The sequence below is a fragment of the Macaca thibetana genome, chromosome 1 (assembly GCF_024542745.1).
Source record: "Macaca thibetana thibetana isolate TM-01 chromosome 1, ASM2454274v1, whole genome shotgun sequence".
Taxonomy (NCBI): domain Eukaryota; kingdom Metazoa; phylum Chordata; class Mammalia; order Primates; family Cercopithecidae; genus Macaca; species Macaca thibetana.
In genome coordinates, this window is record NC_065578.1 from 139,356,800 (window position 1) to 139,369,012 (window position 12,213).

Sequence of the window (12,213 nt, forward strand, 5' to 3'; positions counted from 1 at the left end):
ATCCCTGAACTCTGCTTGCCCCCAAGCCTGAACAAGTACAAAGTGGAGTGTCCCCGCCAAGTCACCTCCCTGCCCAGCTTCTCCTGGGAATCGACTGAACACAGCTAGATCCTTTTCCTGTCAGCTCCCACAGGTCATTTCCCCTCACTTGTCCAGCTTCCCCTCCAAAGAGTCTGCTTATCTCCACTTGCCCCTCCTTTACCCTAGAAAAGAAGAACTTTTTTCTGTTTGATTCTGAGATGCTTGCAGGTTCTCTGCATTGGAATTGGCTTTCTCTCTTTCCTCCCTCCCTCCTTTCTCTTTCTTTCTTTCTTTCTTTCTTTCTTTCTTTCTTTCTTTCTTTCTTTCTTTCTTTCTCATTCTTTCTTCTCTTTCTCTCTTTTTTATTTCTCACTCCCTTCCTCCCTTCCTCTCCTTCTCTCTTTCTCTTTCTTTCTTTTTCTTTCTTTCTCTCTCTTTCTTCCTTCTCTTTCTCTCTTTTTTCTTTCTTTCTCCCTCCCTTCCTCTCCTTCTCTTTCTCTCTTTCTCTCTCTCTCTCCCTTCATTTTTCTTTCTTTCTTTCTTTCCTTCCTTCCTTCTTTCTTTCTCATTCTTTCTTCTCTTTCTCTCTTTTTTATTTCTCACTCCCTTCCTCCCTTCCTCTCCTTCTCTCTTTCTCTTTCTTTCTTTTTCTTTCTTTCTCTCTCTTTCTTCCTTCTTTCTCTCTTTTTTCTTTCTTTCTCCCTCCCTTCCTCTCCTTCTCTTTCTCTCTTTCTCTCTCTCTCTCCCTTCATTTTTCTTTCTCTTTCTTTCTTTCCTTCTTTTTCTTTCTTTCTTTCTTTCTTTCTTTCTTTCTTTCTTTCTTTCTTTCTTTCTTTCTTTCTTTCTTTCTCTCTCTCTCTCTCTCTCTTTCTTTCTTTCTTTTCTTTCTCTCTCTCTCTCTCACTCTTTTTTTCTTTCTTGTTTCACTCTTGTTGCCCAGGCTGGAGTACAGTGGCACAATCTCCGCTCACTGCAACCTCTGCCTCCCAGGTGCAAGCGATTCTCCTGCCTCAGCCTCCTGAGTAGCTGGGATTACAGGTGCCAGCTGCCATGCCTAGCTAAGTTTTTGTATTTTTAGTAGAAACGGGGTTTCATCATGTTGGCCAGGCTGGTCTTGAACTCCTGACCTCAGGTGATCCACCTGCTTTGGCCTCCCAAAGTGCTGGGATTATAGGTGTGAGCCACCGCGCCTGGCTTGCAGTAGTTATTCTTTCTGTCGAAGTGTCCCTTTATCAAAGTCTGGATTTTTTTTTTTTTTTGACAGTTTCACTCTTGTCACCCAGGCTGGAGTGCAATGGTGCGATCTTGGCTCACTGCAACCTCTACCTCCTGGTTCGAGTGATTCTCCCGCCTCAGTCTCCCATGGTTTGGTTTTTATTTGACATCCTCCCTCTCTGGTTTGCAAGTCTGGGCACGCTGCCTGATGGGCAGGTACCACCGTCCACCAGCAGGTTTTGCTTTCTGTACTCTTGAATAAGATGGGGACACAGCTTTCATTGTGTAATGGTTGACGCTCTGGACTCTGAGTCCAGAGATGGGGATACAGGCATTCATTTGTAGCTCATGGGTTTCTGGTGCAAAGGTTTTATGAAACCATTACAATTGAAAACAGAGGAAAGAGACAGCCCTGTCCTTGGAAGCTGTTCATTTGTTCCACTGTCTGATTTCCATTGGCCCCACCCTAACTTCTTCTGGGCTTGAGGCTCTTGGGAGAAAGCTTGTCCTCCTGCCCAGTGGGGCAGAGCTCAGCCTTCTCCTCCACTGATCTCCTCAAGGACAGCTCATCTCTGGAGGAAGTGACTCCTCCCAGGCAGGTGGAGGTCGTTTCCCTCTCAAGTCATTTTAGCAACAAAGGGGCAGATCAAACCTATCATTCCAGTCAAATCAGAAGCTTTGCGTAGCCAGGGAGCAGAAGAGCCTCCTGGGTTACCTGAACTTCCTCTACCCCAGCTAGGCAACACCATCTTTGGTGCAGCCCTGACAGCTCCCCTTACCAGCCTTCTAGGTATCGCTGTGCACACAGGGTGCTGCTTACAAAGGGCTTTAGTCAGTCCTATGCCACCCAAATTTATTTGCAAACACATACAATGACTGCTTTCCCCAACCATTTGGACAAAGTCTAGTTTTTAAACCTGAGTAAATGCTGCTTTTTCTACTTCCCAAAGCCTCTCACACTATGCTATCTCACTGGACCCAGCAAAGTCTTCTCTTTCTCTGACCACACAGTCCTTTTCACAGGAACACAGGGACACAGACAAACACTTCATGGTGGAAACCTTCCTGGAGTGAGTCAGCCAGCCCTGAGGGTGGCGGTGAGTCAGAAACAGCTGGGATTGTCCAGAACTGCCTGGGTCTGGGCCACTGACCTTGTGAGTAAATGAGAGAGAGAGAGAGAGAAAGAGAGACAGAGAGACAGAGAGAGAAAAAAAATGAGAGTAAGAATGTGTGTGTCTCAGAGGGCCGTGGTAATGGAATCTTTTTCAGTAGCATTTTTCTTTAGATTATTTTCTCCCTGGCCCTGGATATTTGAGATGCATCAGATGCACACTCTGCAGGTTCTGGAATTTTTTTTTTTTTTTGAGGCGGAATCTCTCTCTGTCACCCAGGCTGGAGTGCAACGGCACAATCTCCGCTCACTGCAACCTCTGCCTCCTGGGTTCAAGCGATTCTCCTGCCTCAGGCTCTTGAGTGTCTGGGATTACAGGCGCTCGCTGCCATGCTTGGCTAATTTTTGTATTTTTAATAGCGATGAGGTTTCGCCATGTTGTCCAAGCTGGTCTTGAACTCCTGACCTCAGGTGATCCACCCATCTCGGCCTCCCAAAGTGCTGGGATTACAGATGTGAGCCACCGTGCCCAGCCAGGTTCTGGAGATACTAACCAAAACTTCCTTTTTAATTTTGCACCTCCACATGTCAGTCTCAGTTTTTATTTGATATATTTGTGCACGGTACACATATTTACACATATTTGTGCACTTAATCTTCACAGTTAGTCAAGAGAGAGCTTATGGCCCCATTGTATGGATGAGTAAACGGAGGCCCAGTGGAGCAGCTGACATGTGTTGTAGAGCCAGCCTGGCTGCCAACACCTAGACCACGGTCCCCTGGGGTCTGTCCATGCCCAGTGTAGGAGGGCAGAGGGAACGGCAGGCCCAGGCTGAGGAAAAGACCCTGTTTTCTTCCCCTCCCTCTTTCAGGTCCATGATCTGAATCCAAAGGAGATCAGAGAGAATATGAATTCCACAGGGCTGCAAAGAACGGTTTCATCTGAAGAGATTTCTTTCTCTTCTGAAGCAGCTGCAGGGTTTCTCCTTTCCTCATAGTTGTAGCATGGGTATTGGACAAGCCTGTTAGATGCCGCTCAACAGGGAGGGGGCTTCTCGAGGGATTCCAAGAGCTGAAGAGGCGATGGAAAGGCTTCTCCCTGGTGTTGCAAAAGATGAGAGGTGCTGACAGTAGAAGGAGAGAGGGAAACTCTGGAAAGAAATCCAGCAGCCCAGACAGTTTTCTAAGCCCCTTCTCTTTTCCCAGTCTGTTGGAGCTTAGGGTATTACATCCCACCCTTGCCAGGAGGCTAGAGCCGAAGCTGCAGCCCCTCACCCACCAGTGCTATCTCCCAGAGGGTTTTTCATAGCTGGAGTTCCCTAGTAGTAACTTTACTAATAATACGTGAAGTCTTACATGTGTGGGGTCTGGCAATTTTCAAAATACTCACTATCCATTCTCTCATCTCTTAAAATGGGGAAATAATATCTACTTCGCATAGTTCTCAGCGTTGTTATAAGCATCACATCACAGTGTATGTGAAGTTATTTGGGGAACTATAAAACCTTAGATGCTATCATTGTTATCATCGGCAGCAATGGTGCCTTTCTTCTAAAGGCACGTAAGTACTTGACATGTGGCAGCAAATCCTGTTTTCAAGCTTCCTGATGTATGGAACAAATATAGAGAAGCATGCTTTTCTCCACTGCATGGGAAGTGATCACCTCAGATGTCAGCACCACAGGGTGCTGGGAGAGGAGCTGGCCCCATCCATAATTCCCGTCAGCCAGCTCCCTAATAAATATGTCTCCAAGTCAGAACAGGGAGCTTACCAAGCAAAAACAGCTACAAAACAAGCCTCCAGTCCCCTGCCCCAAACTCCATCTACCATCCACATTTTATTTTTTTCATCCCTAAGTTCCTCCCACATCGAAATTCTAGAACTGCCCAGATATATGCTCAAGTTCACGTGGTAAGAAAGCCAAAGTAGCACTCTGCCACTCAGTCTTCCGAGGATGTTGTCGTGGTGGTCAGCACGTCATTTCCCCAACACATCTGCTGGGGCAGAAACCAGTTTCCCCAGTATGGTTCAGCGGTGGTTCTCTGCGTGCAAGATCACCAGTGCTTGTCTAAATTGTGATTTAGGTAACCATTGGTAACCTAAATGATTTAGGTAACCATAGGCTCTATCTTGCCTCTTTGTTTTGTTACTTTGCCCCATTCCATTTCTTTTCTCAGTCAGTCCATGGATAGACTTGTTAACAGGGAGTGATATTGAAAGTATTCCAAACCACTGTAGTGCTGACACTGGCTTACTGAATGGGAAGTTGGTGTTGACCCAGGGGCAGGCAGCCTCCACTGAGTTAGCCATTAATCCTGTAGTGGATGAACTGGGGGAGTATGGGAGTTGCCAGGAAGGAGCTGGTGGGCCAGGGTGCTGGAACAGGGAGGGGCAGGATGGGGCTCGGGGCAGCCAACTACCCATCTTGCTGTGACATATGACAGCCACCCAACTCCATCACCTACTCACACCGGGGCTCCACATTTCCCCTGCCTCCGTTACATTTGTTTTATGACAGTCTAGACGTGTTTCTATGTTTTCCCCTCAATTCAATGTTGTATTTCCCCTGAGATCAGGAATTTTTTTGTTGTTGTTGATATCCTTGACCACCTCCCTCCTTCCAGGCGCAGGGCTGAGCCCAGTGACATCTCATTATTGCTGTGGCCCACCTTATTGCAGGGCTGAGATTTCAGATACCCTTCTCATCTCCCTTCCCTCACCTGTGGCTCCCTTTGGTTTTCCATCCTTGTGTCACATTGACTGTGACTCAGTGGCAAACTAAGACCTCAACTGTGGGTCTGAGACAAGTGTCTTGGTCTTTCTAGACCTCAATTTCTCCATCTGTAGAATAGGGAAAATGGTGCTGACAAAGCAATTATCAGATGGGAGGAGACTTATAAATATAGCTTGAGTTGCTAATGCAATTCAAACCAGCCTTTGGGCTTCCCTTCTGTAGAATAAGGCCCTAGGCGACTGAGGCGTTTCACACTTTGAGATCCATATGAAAGAATCCCAGGGTTGGATAGAACTTTAGGGGTCTTCAGTTCAATGTTTTTTGGTGTTTTTTTGAAATAGAGTCTTGCTCTGTTCCCCAAGCTGGAGTGCAGCGGCGTGATCTCGGCTCACTGCAGCGTCTACCCACTGGATTCAAGTGATTCTTGTGCCTCAGCTTCCTGAGTAGTGGGATTACAGGCATGCGCCACCACGCCCTGCGAATTTTTGTATTTTTAGTAGAGATGGGGTTTCACCATGTTGGCCAGGCTGGTCTCAAACTCCTGACCTCAAGGGATTCGCCTGCCCCGGCGTCACAAAGTGCTGGGATTACAGGTGTGAGCCACCATGGCTGGCCTAGCTCAATGTTTAACAAACTTTACTCAGCAAAACATGTTTCATGAGATGTTCATGAGAGGGTCTGTGGTGTGTGTGGATGTGAGTATGTAGTTTTTAGTGATCAAATGAATTTGGGAAATGCTTTATACTTTTCCCTCTTGATGAGTTATAATGTGTATATTTTAATATTAAAGGCTCTGACAAGTCCTGTAGCAAAGATTTCTGTTTAACCAAGTGTGTCAACTTGAGTCCTCTGGGAAGCAAATACCAAAGCAAAGTTAGACAAGCAAGAGACTTTTTGGGGTAAGTCCTGTGTAACTAGAGGGGAGAGAGAACAGGAGGAGTCTGGAAAAGCCTTCAGACCGTAACATAAGCCTTACACCTATGAAAACAGAGGGGGAAGGAAAGGCAGTGTGGTAGGAGGATCCATAGACGGCAGTGCCACTCTGAGAAAGCCTTGGCCAACCCAGTGGGGATTCTGGAGCAAAGGGGGGCCAATGAAAGTCTGCATTGCGCAGAAATGACCAGCCCAGTACCTCTACTGTGGTGTCATTGGCTGCAGCAGCCTGGAGAGAACACGTTCTTATCTCAGGTGCTTTGCACATGGCCAGGCACAGCACATTGGGAGGCAGAGTTGAGAGGACTACTTGAGCCCAGGAGTTTGAGACCAGCCTGGGCAACATAGGGAGACCTCCATCTAAACACAAAAAAAATCAAATGCTTTGCACATATTTACTCATTTAATCCTCAGAATAACCCTATGAGATAGGTCTTGTCATTGTTTCCATGTTTACAGATGAGAAAACTGAGGCACCAAGATATTCAATGACTCACCCACAGTTATACAGTCAGTGGGTAATGGAGTCGGCATTTGAATACAAAACTGCTTTTGGGAACCTCTGTCCTAGATGGGGCAATGTGGTTTCCAAACAGGGGAGAACATGAACATTCTGAGCCTTACTTGTCAGCACACTTCCAAGTGCAATGGCCACAGTCCCCGATGACTTCCTTGATTTGAAATCCAGGGAAACCTTCTCAGTTCTTACCCTCGGTGTCCAGCAGCTGCCACTGCCACGGTTGCCATTCCCTTACTTTCTTCCCTCTGCTTCCATGGACACCTCCCTCTCCTGGTTTTTCTTCCACCTTCCTGGCTGTTCTTTCTCAATCTCCTTCACCAGCTCCTTCCTCTCCTTCCTCCACTTGTAACTTTGTGGATTTTTTTTTCCTCGAAACCTACCTAGGTCAACAACCCCTATGCTTCTCATTTCCAGTCACAGGGGCCACTTGGAAATGTAGCAGTGCTTGGGGGAATATCACCAGGACACTTCCACTGGCCGAGGCTGCGTCTCCCTCTGGGAGGTGGGTTATGTCCTATCCTCCTCGTTTTGTTCTCTTCTTGATATATATATACGAGGAGACTTTTCTATGGACTTAGAGATAGTAATTTTTTAGCATATTAATTTCGGCTTTCACGGACAGCTAGTGGAAGTTTGATGGCGTCCAAGTCATTTTCCATATAATTTAGTATTATTTTCCTTCCTTTCTTTCTTCCTGTCTTTTCCTTTCTTTTCCTTTCCTCCCTCCCTTCCTGCCTCCCTCCCTCCCTCTCTCTCTCTCTCTCCTTCCTTCTTTCTTTCTTTCTTTCTTTCTTTCTTTCTTTCTTTCTTTCTTTCTTTCTTTCTTTCTTTCTTTCTTTCTTTCTTTCTTTCTTTCATCTTTCATGTTTTTTTGAGACAGGGTCTCACTCTCTCACCCAGGCTGGAGTGCAGTGATGTGATCTCAGCTTACCGCAACCTCCACCTCCCAGGCTCAGGCAATTCTCCTGCCTTAGCCTCCCCTGTAGCTGGGATTACAGGCATGCATCATTACAGCCCAGCTAATTTTTGTATTTTTAGTAGAGACAGGGTTTTACCATGTTGACCAGGCTGGTCTTGAACTCCTGACCTCAAATGCTCAAATGATCCACCCACCTTGGCCTCCCAAAGTGCTGGGATTACAGGTGTGAGCCACCGTGCCCTCCCTCCCTCCCTGCCTGCCTTGCTTCCTTCCTTCCTTCCTTCCTTCCTTCCTTCCTTCCTTCCTTCCTTCCCCTCCCTCCCTCCCTCCCTCCCTCCCTCCCTCCCTTCATTCCCTCCTCTTTTTTTTTTTTTTTTTTTGAGAGTCTGTTGCCCAGAATGGAGTGCAGTGACACTATCTCAGCTCACTGCAACCTCCACCTCCCGCATTCAAGTGATTCTCCTGTCTCAACCTCCTGAGTAGCTGGGATTACAGGTGTGCACCACCACACCTGGCTAATTTTTGTATTTTTAGTATTGACTCACCATGTTGGCCAGGCTGGTCTTGAACTCCTGACCTCAGGTGATCCTCCTGCCTCAGCCTCCCAAAGTGTTGGGATTATAGGTGTGAGCCACCGCACCTGGCCTTCTTTCTTTCTTTAAAAATATTTTTTTCTTTGCTTTTTTTTTTGTATTCTCCACATAGTTGAACATCCTAGAAATTCGTTCCTTTGAGTTAGTCTCTGAGAATGGGCCAGTTAGCTACAGAGCCATCAGAGTCTAAGTGTCTGGCACCTGAGCTCCTCCTTGGCCCACAGAAAGGCTCTGCCCACCAGCTCCCCAGAGAGAATATGGAAATGCTGCTTGGGACCAAATAAGGGAATGTAATGAAAGGGGCCTCAGGGCTGAGTCTGTGTCTGAGTCACATTTTAGCAAAGTGGCCACATAGCTTCTGACTCAGAGCACAAAGATTCTTCAATTCTTCACGGCAAGAATGAGACTCACAAGAGCATAGGCTCAGAAGTGGAAAGGAGGGTAGAGCTGTCTCCTCCTGTCTAGTCTAACCAAGGCAGCTAAGAAGCTGAGGCCAGAGAAGGGAGGGTCCCGCAGCCCTAGGGAGGGCCGGAGCCAGCTGGGGCTTCCAGACTCCCAGGAGAGGTGTCATCCTGCCACCCACTCTGCAGGCTCTGCTCAGTCTGCTTGGACGCTGGGTGTGTCGGGAGGCCCTGTCACCCTGCCCCGACCCGGCTATGCTGGGGAGACCTCAGCTTCCTGACTCATACTCAGAAGGGAGTGTCTTAGAGGAATTTCTTTCCACCCAAGCAGTCTATGGACTGATCAAAAGTGCAAGTCATGTCAAGACGTTAAGTGTTCTCTAACATGTATTCTGCGATGTGGACTTGAATATAAACTGAAAAGCACAATAGTGAATAATCAGAGCTGTCATCTTAGCACTTTTTATGTAACTTCTGTGAGAGCGTGTATCACCTGGTGTTACAAATATTTACGTGTGCAATTCCCCGCTAGCCAGTCCATTTCTGAAACAGAGACACCATGTCTTTCTCGTTCACTTTTGTGATCCTGGCATAGTGCCTGGCACCTGGTGGGTGCTTAGTAAAGGTCTGTTGAACAAAAGGTCATAGGCACAAACCGTTCCCAGGCAAAACTTGTTGGCATCTTTGATGTCGGAATCATTGATTTAGGGTGAGGGAAACACTCCTTGGGCCCTATGTCCTGCTAAAGGGGTCGCTCAATTGAGAGCTTCGAGGAGCCCAGATTTACTATCCACTAGGATTGCTTCAAATGTCTGAGTTTAGGGTGGGGTGGAGTGAACCCTCCTTTACAAGAGAACCAGAAGGTTTCTCCCCCAGGGTTTAATGCTTGAATTCCTCTAGGAGAAAGATAAGAATGTTGCTGGACACAGCTGCACAAGCATTTCTTGTTGCTCCCTCCTCCCCCCTCTTTCTCTGAGGTTGACTGGTCTATCCGTAAGTTGTGGGGGCTGGTGCTGGTGTGGAGAGGGGATGAAGGGCCAAGGACATCTCTATGGGGTCTACTTGGGACCAGACTGGCTGTCAACACACAGCCCAGCCTCTCTACTTCATTGCCACTCCTGGGGGCATTTCGGTGGACTGCAAAGTGCTAGAAACCACGGAGTCTCTGACGTCCCTTGGCCCCCTGAGCATTCTGTGTGTGGGGATGGGGGTGGTTGGGTGTGTTCTGGGAGTGGGGTCCTGGGGGAGGGTGGTGGTGGTAATGTGAGGTTGGTGTCAAAAAAAAAGAAAAAAAGAAAAAATATTCCATGGCACTTGTTAAGGTATGATTAGCAAGGTTTTATTCAGGACCGTTGCAATAGGAATAGGGGCCACTGCAGTGGCGTTTTGCAGGGGTGGATAGAGATTGGGCTCAACTCTGAATACGGCATGGCCAGGTGGGAATGCATAGCCAAGGATAAGAGTGGGGGTCAGCGACGGATAATTACTAAGAGGAAACATAAAGAATAAGGGGGATTCTGGCTAAACTCACCTAACCGATTCCTGCTGAAGACAGGACAGGGTCATTGGACGTCACCTAGATGGTGGAGGATGAGGAGCACAAGTAGATATTGGGGATGATCAGATAGCGAGGCATGGAGGGGTTCTGGCTAAACTGACTTAGCAGGGTCCTCTTAAAACTGAATTTTTCAAGAACGTGCACAGATGGGCCTAGGAAAGGATTAGGAGGCTCACTAAAGTTTGGTCAAGCAAAGAATCTTTGTCAAGGGCCAGAGGAGGCCAGAAGTGAGGCCAAGAGGTGAGGAGGGACTAGCTACTATAGGACCTTGTAAGGGGAATGGAGGGGTTGGAATTGGAGGGCGAAAGACGGGAGTGTGGTGGTCAGGCTGGTGGGGAAGGAGTAGGGATCTGGGCAGCTCTGGTGGAGAGGCTCCTGAGCCCTATCACAGGTGTTCAGGGGCCATGAGAGCGTCTTCCTGAAAGCAGGACTGCAGCCCCTTGATCCTGCTGGCCTACCCTTCAGAAGCAGGCCCTGACAGAGAAGAACTTGGATTTTTATTTTTTTTAAGCGACAAGACCTTGCTCTGTCACCAGGCTGGAGTACAGTGGCATGATCATAGCTCACTGCAGCCTGCGTTTCCTGGGCTCAAGTGATCCTCCCACCTCAGCCTCCTGAGTAGTTAGGACTACAGGCATGTACCACCATGCCAAACTAATTTGTGTGTGTATATGTGTTTGTAGAGATGGGGGTCTCGCTATATTGCCCAGGCTGATCTTGAACTCCTGGCCTTAAGTAATCCTTCTGCTTCAGCCTCCCAAGTGTGAGCTTGAGTTTATGAAGATACAATAATTTGGGGATTTCTCCCAGTCTATTTCCACCCACAATTTTTATTTTTATTTTCATTTTTTATGTTTTTTGAGGAGTCTCACTATGTCACCCAGGCCGGAGTGCAGTGGCGTGATCTCAGCTCACTGCAAACTCTGCCTCCTGGATTCAAGCAATTCTCCTGTCTCAGCCTCCCGAGTAGCAGTGGCGTGATCTCAGCTCACTGCAAACTCTGCCTCCTGGATTCAAGCAATTCTCCTGTCTCAGCCTCCCGAGTAGCTAGGACCACAGATGCTCGCCACCATGCCCGGCTAACTTTGTATTTTTAGTAGAGACGGGGTTTCACCATAATGGTCATGCTGGTCTCGAATTCTTGACCTTAGGTGATCCACCTGGCTCGGCCTCCCAAAGTGTTGGGATTACAGGCGTCAGCCGCTGCGCCCGGCCCCCACTCACAATTAAACACAGCCTGCACACGTATTTCTGCACCAACAGGCTGACAGGCTCTCATTGGAGAGAAAATAACCCACTCCCTCCTTTTGTGGAACTGGAATGATTTCTGTGTCTTGGAAAGTTTTCCTGAACAACGAGATTCCCTGAACAACAAAAATAAGCTTATAGTAGTAACGTTACTAGACCACAATCATGCTTTCCGCTGTGAGCAATGGTGGGTGATGTCCTGGCCAGGAAGCTGATGACGGTAAAATGGAGCCGCCGAGGGCCTCTTTGATGTTGCATTAGCTCCCCCACGTGGCAAAATGCAGTATTGTTATTTCAAAGCAAGAAAATCCCTTATTTAGCCGTGGAAAAGGAAACCACTATCTCAAAAGGCCTTTGATGCTTTTCAGCATCTTGCTTTGGATCTCAGGCAGTCATGACTACACATCCCAAAGCCCTCTGGAGTCTGATACTGAGCACCTCATGAACTGATCCATCTGTTTATGTCTGTCTTTCTATCATCATTTGTGACCACATACGTGCCAGGCATAATGCTGGGTACTGAGGCTTCAACCGTGAACAGGACACTGTACTGTCCTTACAGAGGACATAGACAGTGGGCAACAGGCCATTGCAATTCACTGTGGTAAGTGCTATGGAGACAAATTACTGAGGATCCTCACCCAGATTTGGGGAGTCTTGGGTTATTTCACTTAGCATAATATCTTCATAATATCCTCAAGTTTCATCTACATTGTAGCATGTGACAGGATTTCCTTCCTTCCTTCCTTCCTTTTTTTTTTTTTTTTTTTTTTTGAGATGGAGTTTCACTTTTGTTGCCCAGGCTGGAGTGCAATGGTGCAATCTCAGCTCACCGCAACCTCCGCCTCCCGGGTTCAAGCGATTCTCCTGCCTCAGCCTCCTGAGTAGCTGGGATTACAGGCACGCACCACCACACCTGGATAATTTTGTATTTTTAGTAGAGACCGGGTTTCTCCATG

The 12,213-nt window shown here is 47.5% G+C and overlaps 2 protein-coding genes across 2 annotated transcripts in view; both read right to left on the bottom strand.

Annotated features, from left to right (window-relative positions):
• CNIH4 (cornichon family AMPA receptor auxiliary protein 4) overlaps positions 1-12,213 on the bottom strand; it is a 728,363-nt gene that overhangs the window by 515,229 nt on the left and 200,921 nt on the right. The window lies entirely within an intron of this gene.
• The window catches only part of DEGS1 (delta 4-desaturase, sphingolipid 1), a 347,277-nt gene that overhangs the window by 320,943 nt on the left and 14,121 nt on the right, over positions 1-12,213 (bottom strand). The window lies entirely within an intron of this gene.